Source organism: Anas platyrhynchos, chromosome Z, assembly GCF_047663525.1.
Source record: "Anas platyrhynchos isolate ZD024472 breed Pekin duck chromosome Z, IASCAAS_PekinDuck_T2T, whole genome shotgun sequence".
Lineage (NCBI taxonomy): Eukaryota > Metazoa > Chordata > Aves > Anseriformes > Anatidae > Anas > Anas platyrhynchos.
In genome coordinates, this window is record NC_092621.1 from 190,308 (window position 1) to 207,316 (window position 17,009).

Genomic DNA, 17,009 nt, shown 5'->3' on the forward strand with positions numbered 1-17,009 from the left:
ACAGCTCACCCAGTGAATGCTCACTGCTGTCTTAAGAGATTACATGATGTTGTGCCACCCCCTCTCATTGAGTTATCTTTACACTGCTTTTGTCTCCTCTAATTGGAGCTGATGAGGTGCTAATTGGTTGCTTTTCTAAAAAGCGGTGCTTAAGCACTGGCAAACAGAGTAAGACAGCGTGAGTGGAGTTAATGAGGCCTTAGCACCCCCCACCCCAAAACCCCAGCAACCCCTCCGCCTCGTATGCGCACACGAACGCACGCACAGCCGCGTCCCTGCCACAGCCGAGAGCTGAAGGGCCGTGCCTGAGTTCGGGTACAGCCCTGCGCTGCCCCGAGCCGTGTGAGGAAGGGGCAGCGCCGGGCCCGCAGCCTCGCCCCGCTCGCCGCGGGCAGGCCGGCTGCTGGCTGCGGGCTCGCCCCCTCGCCACGCGGTGCGGCCGGGCTGCGGCGGGTGCCGGGTGCCCGGCGGGGCCGGCCGCGGGCCCCGTGGCCGCAGGGGCCCGGGTAAGAACCGCGCAGAGATGGTTCTCACCCGCCGACAGAGGCTGCGGGGGGGCAGCTTACACCCACCTGGCGCAGAAAAGCACGGGCGGGGCGGGGCGGGGCGGCCGCGTTCGTCCCTCGCCGCTCTGCGGCCCGCGTGCCAGCCGCGGCCGCCGCCAAGGGAAAGGCCGGCAGCGCCTGGGCACCGCGGCAGGGCCCGGCCCGGCACGGCGAGGCCGAGGCCGAGGCGGCAGCACGCTGTGCCCGCGCTGCGCCCCGGAAGCACGGCAGGCTGCGGGTTCCGAGCAGCTCGCTGTCCCGGGGAGGCGAGGCACGAGCCCCTTTAGGAGAGGCGCCCTTGCTCGGCGGCGAGCGTGCTGCCGTTCTCCTTGCTTCGGCATTTGGCGTTTTGCAAGCTTAAACTTTGGTCTTTTGCTACTTAAAACAGGGTATGCAATTAATAACTCGGACGTCGTTTTCAGTAACAACTCATACATGGAAATACCCTAAATATTTTGAACCCGTGAAGAAAATAAAAAGATAGATACTTTTTTTTTTTTTTTTTCCATAATGCTTTGCATGTTTGTTTGTTTGTTTGTTTCTTACTTTTTTTTTTTTTTTTTTTTTTGCCAGTTTTATGCAAAGTATTTTGATTAGAGTACATAGTGTTAAACCTCTTGCAAGAGGCTGCATGGTTAACTATAACTGCATCTGGAGCTCCTAGATCCCAGTTTTGCCATATCCATACACATTTCCTAAAAAAGGCTTTGAGTGATGCTGAGTAGTCTGCATCTTACACCTATTTTGTAGGTGGGCTGATACTGCCTCCTGAATTTCTACACCAATTCTGGAATTCCCTGCTAGTGAAAGCGTTCCTGAGTCCTAGTGAGAACGCACAAAAAGCAGCTGGTCTAGTGCTGATGTCGCCTGGCAACATGCAAAAATTATCCTGCAAGTTATTCGAACGGGACACTGCAAACATCACTGCTGAAAACAATCTGCCATTTCTGAATCTGCTTATATATAGTCTACACAGACATGTGGCGTGATCTTTCAGTAGGTGCAAGGTTGCATTTTTCACATGTACATCATACATATGGGTTCCAGAGAGAAGTTGGCCGATGATGACAAGTTCGTCCCCTCTGTCACAGACTCAGTACCACCAGCCAGTTCTCTAAATCATTCAAAACTTCTTGGCTGAACAGTTTCATATTGGACAAAAAAAAATAATAAAAATAAAAATGAGGACGAAGCAGATAAAACTATAAAACATACAAGAACGATGCATCTTTTGTTAAGACAACTCAGATGGTCTATTCATGCTGAGGAGAAATCAACAGTCAAGGCTCCCCCTTTCATCACTTTTATCTTTTTTTTTTTTTTTTTCTCTCAGCAGTTGGAAAGACCAATTAGTTTGCAAACAGCCAGTTACATGGGGAGGTGTTTATGCCTGGTAATTTGTCCCCCTATTCACATTCTAAACAGGATTCTGTTCAATCTTATGCATGGGCACTTGCTTTTCTTTTGGTTGTCATGAAAACGAGGGATTTCTTGCTGGCTGGTAGAAAGAAACTTTCTAGGGGACAGTTACAATTAATTCCTCTAAACGTGTTCCTAGAGCCATCCACCTATTAAAGCTCAGCGGAGTTCTTTGCTCTCAAAAGCCCCAGAACATGCAGAACTAAAAAAAAACAAAAACAAACAAACAAAAAACACAACAACAACAAAAAAAACTTGGTTCCCTTTAAGGCTAACTTAGCAAATATATTTTCTTCCCCCTGCTCCTAGTTTATGTACTTAAAAATTAAAAATCTTCATGTGTTTTCCACAGCAGGTATGATTGTGCCTGCAGAGATCTACACTCCCACCACTGCTACCTGCTGTGTTCTCACAGAATGCTTGCAGGAGGTAGTCCCTTGGGTTTCCTGTGTTTCCCATGGGATTAATAGTTTCTGGTTTACCCCAAACCAGTATGACATGGGTTGTAAAATCACATGCTGCGCATGCCAAGATGTAATCCTTAAACATATCTTACCCTCTTTCCATTTCCTCCCCCCGTTTACTTTTCGCCTGGCTGCTGTTAGCAAGGTGCTTCCCAGGCCCCCTCCCTTCCTAATGAGCACGTGCACACATTTAAATAGGAATGACCTTCATTTTCTGAAGGTGAAGGTGGTCCTGGTCCTAAGGAACGAAGAGGCAAGAGAGCCGAGGTCTCTACCCAGCTCCTACTGTTCCCAGTCCTGCTGGATGGTGGCGTTATTGCTCTGGCTGTTGCCTCATCAGCTGCAGCCTGGGGGCACATGCAGCACTACTACACCTAACACGGGAGATGAAGGTGCCTTAAACCACCTCCCCTTGTTGGTAGGTTTGGGTCTAGAAGCCTTATCTTTTCCTGCAGAAGTGGCAAAGCTTAGTGGTTGCAAAGTGCATGGAGCAGATGTCACACGGCAAAGGCAGTATCACACCTGTAATTAGCATTGCACCTTTTGTTTCTGCTGGGACTGGTTCCTTGGTGTACTTTCAGGCCAGCTCACAGGTGAACCTGAGCCAGTGGCTCCTACCGCCAGTGGACAACACATCTGTCATCTCTGACCTGAGAGGGGATTTGTCAGCTGTCCCTCTGTATCCCCGGTACGGTGGCACAGCACCTCACGTGGAAAAGCCACTTGCCTGCCACTGCTGCCGCTGGTAATGTCCCCAGGGAAAGCAAGTAGCACAGGAGAGGCAGGTGAGTGAAACTTCCCTGCCTTTCCTCATCCTTCTTCCTGCTGCTCTGTACAATAAAGTCTGAAAATGTCTCTTCCTGAATATTGGTTGTTTTGGAAATGTCAGTTCACCACAAACACTCTGAGGCTAATGTTTAATAATTAAGTCCTCTCCAAAGGAAGTAAAGCCTGTTCATGAAGTTCACGTGAAAGGAAAAGGCCCAAGGGGTGACAGTAAGGGACTGCAGTTTCCGAAGAAAATACCTGAAAGGTATCACAGGAGGCTCTGAAAATACAGCAAGTCTGGAAATAACCCTAGGGAAAGGTGGGCAGGTTTTTACTCTTGTCCTTTCCAACCCCTCTTCTGCATAGGTTGCCCAGGACAGAGGTTGCTGGGGAGTCAGGCCCAGATGCCCTTTACCGTGTCCTGAGACACCACAGGCACAGTGAGCAGCTGGAAAAGCTACAGGACTGATGGCAATGGTCATACGGTGAGCTGGACTGACTGACTAAAGGAAGGCATGGGAATGCAGGTTGCCTGAAAAAGCAAAAGCAGCAGTTGGTGAAGTGTGCAAAGCAAAAGGCGCCTGATTTTTCAAGCTTCATCTTCTATTTGTGTTTCCGTGCTATGCTCACTGGGGAAGTATCTCACAAGCTGTTAAAGTGCTCCTGTTACATGCTACTGCCTTTCCAGGAGTTAAAGTACAGCATCAGGCAAGGTGCTGCTGCTAGAGCCTAGTCATTTGGTTAGTGGTGACTGGAAACTAACGAGCATACCAGCAATAAGGAACAGACTTCACAACTCCGGAACTGGATTCTCCAGGATACTGCATGCAGTGCTAGTCACAAGCTCAGCATTGCAGAAAAAGTGATCATTGTTTCAGAGAAAGGTGAGAAGCGGCTCCTGTGAAACAACACTACTTATCTTCAATAAAATTATTCTGGTAAAAAGAATAGAAGTGCAATGTTGGGAAATGCATGACCTCTTTCTATAATACTGAATGTACTAAGAAGTATCTCCATCCTTTAGGTAACACTGGATGCTAAAAACAGTTGCCAGGTAGGCCGAAACAGGCTTTGCAGCTTCCAGTGCAACTGAAGAAAGACGATGGAGACGCAGCCAAGCTCAGTGGGAACTGCTGCAAATGGAAGGGATGGGGTTTTAATGCCACCAGACAATACAGCCACAGTCCAGATGGGCAGAGCGGGCAGGGCTGGGGCACGCACGTCCAGAGCTGGACGCGCACTCTGGAGCCCTTCTGCAGGGACCCGTGTGGTGACCCAGCGCTGCTGTGGGGTGGCTGGGGCAGCCCAGCCTGCACAGCTGCACGCTTGCTGCGGTCAGGAGCCCTGACATCCAAGGTCCCTGGAAGCCAGTCAGTTGAGTGACCAGGATGCTGTGAGCATGTCTCAGTGCATAAGTGTATGTTTTCCCCTGAATTCTGCACATTGCTTCTACTTCGAGCAGTAAAATTCTTGACAGTTAAACTGAATGTGGCTTTTATCTGATTAATTATCCTCTGGGTACCAAAATTACCAAGAGCTCCTTCCTGCTTGCATGTAGAAACTAAAGGGGTAAAGTGCATGCTTGCAGTGAAAACAATCTGGACGGTCCTTCAGCCATCAAGTGATGCTTTAGGGATTGATCATTCCTTATATTGTCCTCCCCATTAGGACTGACAGTTGTATTGCATTAGAGAAACAATGAAGTATCTAGAAACGTGTCCAACTGCTGAGGGAAGGCCTGTTGTCAGGACGCAGATAAGTATCCTGGAGAAAGCAAACAGGAAGGAGGGGAGGTGAAGTAAAGCAAACGAGAGAACGAATGTAGCAGAGGTGAGACTCCAAGCATGGGGTAGATGCCTGGCAAGTGAAAAGGACTCATCAAGTAGAGTGGGGAAGCAGTGAGAAAACTGTGTGGTGCTAGTTGCGTTGTGCTGTGCCGAGGATCACACGAGCAGCTTGTCCGGAGGCTGTGCTCAAGAAGCCAAAGTTCAAAGCTGGGGGTGCTTCCATGTTTTTCATGGTTCACTTCCAGGTCATTTGCTTTAAAAGATTCTAAATTTGTCAACTTTTAATGCTCAAAGAGGTTCAGATGTTTTTAAATCAGCTCAGCTCGTCCCTGCTTGAGATAAAGATGAACAGGACAATTGCTCGTTTTAATAAAATGTAACTCAAAATTAGCCATTCAGAGTTGCAGGAGAGTGTGTTAGAAGGGGGCTCTCACTGTGGTGATGATGTTCAGTATTTAAAATACTCAACAAGATCAGGGAAGAGCTGACTGAATGTTGTCAGCCTGCAGCCCTAGAACTGAGTAAAACACAAAAGAAGGTAAGAATGAGACAGAGGATGAGCTTCTGTGCCACTGCACTTGCCTCCTGGGGTCCAAAAAGGATCCTTGCATGGTGAGATACCCCCACCAATTTCCAGTGGATGTTTATGAAAGCTAAAACTATCAAAATATCAATTACTACCATGGGTTTCTGCAGCTTTAGGCCACATTTAGGCTAAGCCATTTGACTTTTAAAGCATGTTAGGCTCTTAGCAATTCATTAATTCATGTGTCTGTGGAATTAGCCAACCAATTTATGCATCTTTTCGAAATCTAGCCTCATCTACTAAGTAGGTCACAGAAAGAGCAATGCCCTTCATTAATTTATGACTAAGCATTATTTCTAAGGTTTAGTTTTGATCTGGGAATAATAATTAGCAAATGGTGTCTCCTGCCATTTTTTTAAATCTGTGATGGCATCCCTAAAATGGTGGCTGAGGAGGATGTGCCTTGCCTTCACCTCATACTCATGATTTTGCTAACTAGCCTGCTATTTATTTTGGGAACCGGAGCAAATATGAACACAAAGCCTTCTGCACAGTGAAAAGCATTTGCTTCCTTTACTATGGAACACCAGCATTAACAGTATTTCCTTAATAAAAGTGCTAAAGAGAAAAGGGCTGGAATGGAACCATTGTGGAAGTTGACCGCTTGCTGAAGAGTATCTGAGAGCCATGTGGAAGCTACAAAGCTTCACCATAACCTTGTTTGCACATTTCCCACTACTTAAGTTGTGGAATGTCTGACTTGATCCTAGGGCTCACTTGTTACCCTTGGTAAAATTTTGGCTGGTACATCTGCTAGATCAGATGCTGAACTGAGTCCTGCCAGGAATCAGGTTAAGCTTTCCTTGTATCTCAGTGGCACTGGGATTCTGATCCTGCCTAAATACACTAATAGAACCAATATGAAGATAGGTACAAAAATTACTTTGCAGCCTGAACTTTGTTAAGTCAGGCAGGATATTTTTATTTGTTCCATATCAAGATAAATTCATACCAGTGAACTTCCAAGCAATTTTTGGCACAGCTGAAGCTTTGCCTTAGCTCACCCAGAAGTCACCTGCAATAGCATACCGTGCACAACAAGGTATGGTAGACAACTTGCAGCCAAGAGAAGAGCCACAGAACATTTTCTGCAACAAAATGGTATCATAATAATGTTTGAACAAGGATACTTTATTTTAGAAACTCTGATGTTAGTCCAGGCCAGGGGAACCAAAGATGTAGCATGATAAATAAAATAGTAAAATAACCAGAGAAAAAATGTTCTCTGTCCCTATCTCAGCCTGTACAGCATTTTTACATGCAAACAAATTTTACTAACAACACTGCTCAAGTCCTTTAACTGTCCTGGTAATACCACTTGAGGAACTATATACTATTGTGACTTTTTTTTTAGCCTGGAACTGTGAAATATGAAGAATAAAGCAGAGCAAGGATTATCAAGAAAGGAAGGAATTCTCAGAGATGATCTGTCCTGTATAGTGCCAAGCAGACACTGCAGCACAGACACTTTTCCTAATAAAGCTTTTGCAGAGGTGCTATGCCTTGTCAGCACTCTCTCCAGGTTCTCTGCAGTTGTAACAAATACAAAATTTCCTGTTTAAAAACAATACTCATTTAAAGCCACTATTCTTTTTAACAGTTACTTGTTGACATAGAAGGTAAATTCCTTGGTTTTGTGTTTTTTTTTTTTTCATTTTTTTTTAAAGAACCATTTTTATGTTTTATGGGTTGTGCTGTGCTCCCCTTCATCTAATCTTCACTGATGTTAGAAGTGTGCCTTTACTGATAGCTGTGTTTTCCAGATCTCTCCTCCATGCAGTGCTCTCCTTTGGTCAGTTTTCTGTGAGCAGCAGTATACTTAATGCTCACTGCAGACTTGCTGGGGCCAGTGGCTGCCACAAACGTGACAGGTTCTTAGCTCACCTTCATCACAGTCTTCTTTTTATGGCAAGTTCTAACGTATATGTTTGAGAGAGTGGAGTGTCTCAATTCCCACAGTGCCAGCAGCGGTGGTCTAATGTGAAACAAAGGCTGCACATGAAAATAGCAGAGAAGGTGAAATAAAAATTGTCCTCATTTATATATCCACAACGGAGATGCATTTCCAAAAAGCATGGTATAAAGTTAGATGCACCTGCATTCTGGATCCAAGAATGGCCCAACTGTTAAAATGGGTAGTATGACAATGTCATCCGACTTTAGCAAAAAGTAGAGAATGCTTATTTGTTCTGAAGAGAGCTTTGAAAAAAACCTGCGTGGTTCTTTCCCTCACAGATCATAGGAGATAGCTAAGGTACAAATGAACTGAGAAAGCATTTCATATCCAATAGGTCATTCCTACTCTTTGTACCCTATAATATTTCAGTAATGCTGCTTTATAGCACAATAATTGGATTCCCTAATGTTTCTTACATTAAGCAATGTCAGCATGTTAACAGAAAATGTTAACTTATTTGCTTTTTAAAAAGCCTCTTCCACTGGAAAGCCTGTATATTTTCATAGAAATAAATGCTGGTGAGAACAAGGAATTTCTGAAGTCAGGGGAGTTGATTTTAAATTGGATAGAAATCTGAAAGTTTCTCCAGAGCGAGAAAGAAAAACGGTTTTCTTGGTTTCAAAGCTAAAAATAAAAGGTACGTGTCCGAACGACCTGCTTGGATGTTTTAGCCATGCCTGTGGAGTTAACCCACCGTGCCCGCCCCAACAGATCTAGGAGATTGTCTCCGAGAGCCTGCAGCCCTGCGATGGGGAGCCATGCCCTGAGCTGGGGTGCCCTGTGCCCTGCTGAACGTGGGCATGGCCCGCAGCCAGCCAGAGGCTGACGTCAGGCTCGGAGGCCAAGCGTTAGCGGCGGCAGCTTGCGCAGACACCGGCTGCTTCACACTGAGAGAAAGCCATGGATGATGACCGAAGAAATTTTCGCTTACAAAGACATGGGGTCTGTCAAGCGTCACTGTTGTGGACTTCTCTCGACCTCGCTCAGCAGAACGCTCCCACTGGCTGCAGCCTTTGTCCTGGAGTTTTTGGCGATGACCGCCTTTGCGGGCGTTTGTTTCCAGCACTGGCTCACCAGGTGGAAATGCAGCGCGGGCTTCAGTGACGGCCTGACCCCGGCGCCAGCAGCTCTCCGCCGGGGTTGCTGTGGAGACAAAGCTTCCTGTGCGTAATCCAAGCTTATCCAGCTCCTTATCCTACATGTGACCCTTAATTACTTGCTAAATTAGAATGGTTTTCTGAAAATCACAAGGGGAGGTTAATATGTTCTTCCAGAGCTGGTCAAGCTAAGATGACACCAAATTCACAGGGAATTCAAATTACATGATCCCTGAAGGCGTCTCTTTCAGAAGGAAGACGAACTTTCCCAATGGGAGGCAGTGTGCCATGATAATGCTTCTGTCACTCACTTTCCTTGCCCTGCTTGTCTAGCTACAGCTTAATCCGGTAGGAACAATGTAGTAAGTAAATATCAGGTTGATTAATTATGGTGCAAGATTCAGTAACCGCTTGTCTTCTGTAATTAACATTGTAACTGAAATTAAGTAATACGCTCCATACATGGATTCCTGGACATGGAGGAGGAACAAGCGAGAATCCTCAAGGCTGCAAGAGGGAAATGAAGGAATTAATAACATGGAGTCAAAATACTAATTGCCTCTTTAAAGCTACAGTACATTTTAAGATACTCTTCATGCAAAAAGAAAAATGATTTTACTACTTCTAGATGTCCTTGTAGAGGCGAAACAGAGTTATCAGTAAAAATATTGCTAATGATTTCTGAAAATACACCCTTGTTTCACCAATTTGATAAATTTGAAATTACAAGAGGTGCACAGTGGTTTTCCTTTCCTTGGTTTCCTGTGACACGCTACTTAACAAGGAGTGAGCCTTTCACTTGCATGAGAAGCTTTATAAAGCTGTGCTAAAAATGCAGTGCCATGGTTCCAAAAAAAAGCGCTGTCTGCCTCAGCACACGCCTGTCTATTGTGAAAGGTAAGGTAGTTCGGGTCTGTGCACATATGCGTGTTCGCATGGATTCACATAAAAATCAGTGACTAATCATTAAGATGGGAAGAGCCCAGGCAGGTAAGTGCTGCCTATAGTCCGCAGTATTGCGGACTGCTCTTTAAGACCTGCTTGTATCTTACACTTCAGTTACGGATACAGTCGCTTCCATTCCTGCTCAGAATTGCTAAATACAAGACAACACACCTCAGAAGTTTGGCACTAGCACAATAAGCAATGGTTCCCCCAGCACTTTTTAGAAAGGCTTCACTGTGGCCTAATTTTTTTTCCATTTTATTTCCCCCGTCTCCTAGGATTGTGGTCTCTGGCGTATCCAAGGGCTCACAGCATTGCAGGCTGAAGGACACATTCATGGGCGCTGGATAGTCACAGGGTCTTAGACTTCCGGGCTGAGACCTCTGAAAAATGTGATGGCATTTTTCTGAGAATAATGACAGAGAAACCTATGCCATCTGTTGCTTGGCAGGATCCGAGACAGTTATTTGGTTCATTACGTTTATAAGAAATTTATGATCCTGTCGATGGATCTTTGTACAAATAAGTGCCTTATGAAGATGCATTTCTAGATGTGTGAGAGATTGGTGAGCACTATATATTCACACTTTCTTTGGCATCTCTGCTCATACTTCCAGCAATACGATCATGTTTTTCTGAGTGAGCATCAACCCACTAGTAACTGGAACGATGATGGCAAGTATTTTCTCAAATGAAAAGGCTGTCAGTCCCTGCTAGTTCAAGAAGGTTTCAGTCCAGTGAACCGTTCTCTGCTCTCTCTTTGCTGAACCATCACTTCCCTGTCACTGTATTTGAATTAAAATGTCATTTTCAGGACAGAAACGAAGAATTTTCTTACAATTAAGAAACATTTTCTGTTTCCTTAATAGGAAAAAACCAAAAAACAATGAGCTCAATAGTGAACTCATGTAGTCAAAACAGCTCGAAGGGATAGTTCTGTTTCTTAACTGTTAATTTGTGTAATTTGGAAGTCTCTGGGTGTTTTCCTGTGTGTCAGGGTGGACTGCAGGGAAGCTTTCTGTGCATGGAAATATGGCCTTTAAAGGAGTGAGTTTCCGTTCTCAGATGAGGTGTGATGAGGAGTCCTCCATGCACAATTATTAAGACAGCCTAGTACCCATGATAAAATCTTTGGATGCCATCCAAATGACTGAAAGCCACCTAGTTATTTATGTGAGCACACACACAAATATGCACGCACCCTTTCCACCTCCGATAGAGTATTAGAATTCATACATTACATCTGCACTGAAAAACTCCTTAATGACAGGGTCTGGTGAGCCCTATGACATTTGGGGGTGTAAGGAAGCTTTCCAAGCACTTCTTCCAAAAGTTTTGATTTTCACAGAATTAGAATCCATTTTAAGATGTTTTCTTAAGCATTTGGAAATACATAGATACATATATTTTACATACACACTGTAAAAAGGAAAGTATTTTAAGATGATTTCTTAAGAAATCCACCCTTCTCTTCTTTTAGTTTCTGCATTGAAAGTATAGGGAGTTATCAGGATGGAAAAAAAGGATTACTGATATTCAGTAAGCTGCCCCCTCCTCTCCCGTCCCCCTTAAAATACCAGGAATAAGGAAGGGAACTTCCTGGTTCCACTGCCTGCTTTGGAGAAGGGTCTGTTCAGAAACATGGGTCAGATCTTCACATTCGTTACAGGAACCTCATGGCTACCATAAGAAAATAGACACACACACAAACCAGCAAATTAGAAGGGTGGAAGAGACAGAGAGAAACAGAGACCACAGGGTCTGGTGGTCACAGGTGGGTGTGGTGGCCAGAGATAGGTCTGACACAGATTCCCCTGGGGATAAAGGAATTACCTTTCTCTGTCAGTCTAGTGGAAACACACAGAGGGACCTGCAAAATGTTGTGTCCTCTACTATCCCTTTGTGTAGGTTAAAGGAGTGGAAGAATAGAAAAGGAGAATCTGCTGTCATCTAAAATCATCTTTTAAAGTGCTAAGCTACTAGGCTGTGACAAGCTGTGATTGGTTCCTCTCAGAGCAAAACCAGCAGGGGAATGAAGGTATCTGAATAAGAGATCAATTCTAATAATCCTGATTCTGTTGTACCATTAGATTGACATCTCTACCAGGAATGAAGATTATCAATATGAAAAAAAAACAACAAACAAACACCACCACCACCACCACCACCACCAAAAAAATGATACCCTCAACACTTGAGATTGTGTTCAGCTGCTCTTGAGCTATTTCATCTCCACCCCTGGCTTATTTCATTGGTTTATATCCTTTTGATCTCTATCTTGAAACATGAAAAGAAAACAGTTGTACAATAACGCCTTATAGTCTATGGCATATTCCAATTCAGGTAAAAGATACATAAGTACAGTTCAGCTTGGGTTCAGTTCAGCCTGGAAAAACTTTTCAATTCTCCATGACAAAACTGAGCAAAATAGTTCAGAAAAGAGGAATAACAAAACAAACAGAGTGCTCCAGGGATCTAACAAGGCAGGCAGCAAGATCCTTTACTTACCCAGGTCTGGCAATTAACTCACATACAAAGAGTTTTAGGGGTCTCATGGTGACCAAGAGACTGTAGCAATGTGGTCTCCCAGAGTGCAGGGTATGGCAGATGAGCTCTGGGGAATCTGGCTGTGGAGCTTCAACCCACAGCCACGTCACAGTGTTTCTCCAGCTCTTCCAGGATCACCACTGCCTCAGCTGGGAATGGTAAGGGCTGTGTGCTGGCACATCAGCTGTTCCCGTTCTTAGCTCAGCATATAATTTTAAATATGGCTTTATCAGCAGTTTCCACAAAGAAATTTATCTGAGGCTTGAGTACACTCTGCTTGTGGTTACCTCTAGCACCCTTTTAACATCTTCACCAGAGCAATCTTGCTCAGCAGGCTGGGGCATTTACTTTGTTTCAAGGGTGATGATGGAACATTTCTGTTTTCTAAAACATGCAGATAGGATTCACTGTTGTTTTCAGTTCAAGTCAACAGCAAAAATTCCACTGATTTTAGTGGAAGCATCAGCTGATCATGGTCATTTTTTATGTTGCTGCTGAGTATTGGTGTTGGAAAGACGTTGGGAGCTTTCCATCCAAAAGCAAGTAGGTTAATCCTGCAATTAATTTTAAGAACTACATTTTGCCAGCTTTTAGTCAGAACTCTTTTCCTCTGACCTTTAAGGAATCAGCTAGCGATCTAACATGCATAAGGTTGTGCAAGCCACAAACTGCAAGAGCACTATCCTGTTTAATCTAGGAATAGAATGTAAATTGTTATTATTTACACGGTAGAGAGGAAAACCCATCTCCCCTGAGCTGCTAGTGACACTCTTCCTAATGCAGCCCAGGCTGCTGTTGGACTTTTTTGCTGTGATGGTGCTATTGCTGTTCTGTGTCAAACTTGTTGTCCACCAGGACCCCAAAGTCCTCCTCTGCAGGGCTGCTTTCCACCAGGTTACTCCCCAGCCTCTCCTGGTGCATGGGGCTGTTCCACCCCAGGTGAAGGACTTTGCATTTCAGTTTGCTGAACTTCATGAGATTCCAGCAGGCCCATTTCAGCAGCCTGCTCAGGTCCCATGGGAAACAGACCCACTGTCACAACCCAGGCCTAGGAAACAGACAGGCTTGGTTTCTTTTTTCTTCTAGGTGGAATAGCACTAAGAATGTTAAAGCAAGTGTGTGTGTGGGGTGAAAACAGTGGTTGTTCATGGTACTCCATGTTCTGAACACAGCCTTAGCTGTGCAAAGCTGTGTTACCTCTTTGACTGTGTAATGCCTAGGGGTTTATTTCTGTTCTTGGACTGGATAGACAAAAACTTCAAATCAGGAGAAAGGCCTGAAAAGGCCACGAGAATACTGTTTATAGAAAAATGCAGTCTGTGATCTTCCTTTTCCAGAAAACTGCAAATATTTGGAGGAATCATGTTCTGCCTTTGTACAGCCATGCATAAAAAGCTTGTTGAGATCCCTGGTCTACCATTTCTGGTCATTACCATAGGCACTGACAGAGAGTAAGTGAAATGTGCATGCTTTCTTTACAAAGTCTTCAAATATGTTCACCTCCAAATTAAAATTCCCTCTTGGAAAGGTGGTACATGACTAAAGCATTGCTGTTGGAGTGTCCTTGGCTCCTCCGAAGTGAGCTGAGTGCTCATCTAATGGATAAAACAAATTATTTTTGTTTCAACAAATGCAGATGATGTAGAGAAGTATACTCCTGACCACAGTTTGAGACTGAAACAAGCAGGAAACTCTGCAGAGGATGAAATAGGTGATGCTGCTGAAGGATGGTAAGAAAAAGAGAGGGGTTAGCTACCGAGCCATTCGATGTGAGATTCGACGTTTAAATGAAGGCATGGGATAGAGATGTCTACTGCAGACCTAGCTTGCTGTATTACTGATAGGAAGAAAACAGGACTCCTAAGGTACATGTTGATGTCTTTTAAGCATCCACTTAAAATGAGATTACCCTTGCCCCTGGAGCGCTCACTTTTCTATGCTGGTTATACAAGGAGTCCAGAACAGCCATAACAGATGTAAATGCCTATCCTGTAGATGCAGATGTCTAAAAAGTGAGGTTAATCTGCTATGTAACCACAGACAAGCCAGTTACTAGCTACCTTAGACTACCTTATGGCTACATTCCAAAATTTTTCCTACACTGAAGACAGGCCACACTCCTGTGCCAGGCGGTGCTTCAACCCTGGCCCAGGCTGCCCAGAGAGGGGCTGGGGGCTCCTCGGGGAGGTCTCCAGCAGCTGCCGGGACGTGGGGCTGGGCACCCTGCTCGGGGGGCTGCTGGGCCGGGGGGACCAGAGGCACCTGGGACTCCCTGCCCTCCCTGACCAGTCTGTGAGTCTGATAAATATGATGGGATCATGTCCTCAACTAAGCTACACTGGCCAGCCTTCCCATGTGTGTGCAACTTTAATATGCAAAAAAAATGCTCATGCCACCTTTACTGATAATTTATGCTGCTGCTGAAGATGACTTACCTGTGTTAATGGAGTCCTTTGTGCTGGCGTAAAGCGTGCACAGTACTGTGCATTCTATAGAAAAACTTGGAGGGGAACACCTTTGCAGACTTGGTACAATGATAAATACGTTCACGTGAACAAAACATTACACAAAGTGCAAGGTATGCTTGCGGAACTAGATATCTTTGACAGAGATTTTCTGAGATAGAAGTTACGAGTGAGGCTGCAGTGATCTTGACAGTAGTAATTGCAACTAAAGTGGACTTGAAGGAAGATTTTTATTGCAGTTTGCTCTGCTGGGGCCTTCCCAGGATAGCAACGTTGTTACCCACACGTTCAGATGAAAGGGTCAAACTTCTATGGCATTAACCAAATCTTTCTGGCATGGCAGGGCTGAGAGTTTCACAGTATAAATGCAAAGGACACAAAGGGAAGGTATGATGATAAATGGTTATTCACTATTCCTTTAAATAAAATATTTTGAAGTTTGACATCCCTAGAGTTTGTCATTTAGCCAATGTATATGTAAAATAAATATTTATATATGTAGTCTCTAAGATCATTTGTGTCTACACATGTTCATACAGTTTGATTAATTCATTTTCTTCTTCAGCCGAGGGAAATGACTGGCTGAAGCGAGAGTTATTGCAATGTAGTGAAGTTTTCAGTGCAGAGTGACTGTACAAGCTAAGCAGAGTTTTGACAGAATGGCAAGAATTAAACAAATGGTGACCTGGGAAATCCTGTTCCCTGGTTATGGACTGCTGTGAAATTGTCTGAGTGACATTTATGAAACAACTCTGAATTACTGTATAAAATAATGGGGCACAATCGATCAAATGACAGATGAATTGACAGCAAGAATGATGCATGGAAGAGTAACTGCGTAACATTCTATTTTACCTACTAATACGCTGAAACAATTTAATATGTCATGAAGTTTTGCAGTATACAGTGTCTGTTCTGCAAATCATGTATTGTTCTGTGCTTGTGCCTCTAAGTGGTAGAATTTCAGACATGCTTATGTATGTGGGTAGGTAAGAGATTTGTTTCAAGGCTAGTGCTTTTGGTTTTTATTCTTTCAGTGGGGTTCAATTATTTTTTTTGGCACGATAAATTCCAAGATTACTGCCAAACGTATGATGTGGACACAACAGGGCTTCATGTCGTTCTATTCAGGTCTCTGATGAATATGCCGTTTTATCCTCCCAAAGTAATTGCAGCATATTGTATTGCTAGTGTGCTCTAGGGTTCTACTAGGAAAATCACTTTCTAGATCTTTACCGAAGAGAGAAACAGATAAGTTTTCAGCCCAGTTAGCTGCCAGGAAGAAACTCTCGATTCCCTAAATATCCCCCACTGCTGTACTCCAAAACCCCCCACCAAAATATATTCTTATTTAGAGATACTTTAGAATATAGTTGGATACTACACAGAAACAAAAATCGAGTGCTTCTTCCTCTGTATCATCATTTAACTTAACAAGAATACAAAATATGCTTATTTAAGTTCTTCTAAAGTTCATCTCAGAAATATTTTGCTGGCATACAACACCTGATCAGTGTATTTGCTTTGTGTAACTGAGGAAGCTCACATACCTTTCCCAGTTAATGTGCCAGGTTTTACTTTGTCTATGCTGAAGCACATACACTACCAAAAAAAACCAAAACCAAGCAAATAGAAAACAACAGCACAAACCGAACTTCACCTCTCCCGCACGACTCCAAGGCCATCTCCTTTACGAGGCTCTGAACCCACTCACCGTTCAGTCGCTCGTACTCCCAGGTTAGGCAAGCGGACTAGAAAGGAGCTCGGAAACGAGGAGCTACGAAAAGGCCGGGACGAAACGCGAGGGCGGTGTGTTCGCGCAACCGAGCGAACACACGGTGCCCCCCCCGCTGCTCGCTGCCTCCGGGAGCGGGGGGGGGCGAGCGGCGGGACCGAAGGCGGCTCCCGGGCCCTGCCGGCCGCCTGAGGCGGGGGCGCGGGGCCCGGCAGTGGCCGCGTCCTCGCCTCGGCGGCTCCGCCCGGCCGGCGGCCTGCGGCTGCCTCGCGGCGGGGCTCGTGCCGTGAGGGAGCCGTGTCAGTGCCTGTCTGCTGGCTTGCTTTCTACGGGGCTCGCGACCGGCCTCAAAGGCGCAGACAGAGCCTGCGTACGCGGGGCCCCTGCTGAGGCGGCGGCTGCGGCGGCGAGGGCCGGAGCGCCCTTCTCCCCTCGGCCGCGTAGCGGGACGCCGGGCGGGCGGGCGGGCGACCGCGGGGATGGCTCAGCCACGCTCGGCTCCCCTCGGCCCCGCCCGTGGCCAGGAGCGCGCCGCCGGCCGGCGGGAACCCGGCGGGAACCCCCGTGGCACGGCCCCTCAGGCGCCCTGAGGCAGAGGCCCGGACCCCGCTCCCGCGGGAGGGCCGCGCACCCGCCGGGCCGAGCAGCGGCGGCGGCTCCGGTGGCCGCAGGGCGAGGCCCGGCCCGGCCCGGC

At 45.6% G+C, this 17,009-nt stretch overlaps 1 protein-coding gene across 7 annotated transcripts in view; it reads right to left on the reverse strand.

The window, feature by feature from the left end:
• LOC140000655 (uncharacterized) overlaps positions 1–16,988 on the reverse strand; it is a 30,212-nt gene extending 13,224 nt beyond the window's left edge. For 4 of the 7 annotated variants that reach the window (XR_011805747.1, XM_072030934.1, XM_072030932.1 and 1 more), the window contains exon 1: positions 573–2,664. The gene's annotated coding sequence lies outside the window, so the exon portion shown is untranslated. The other 3 variants (XR_011805746.1, XM_072030935.1, XM_072030929.1) reach the window with 3 other exon arrangements.
• Between the last annotated feature and the right edge of the window lie 21 nt (positions 16,989–17,009).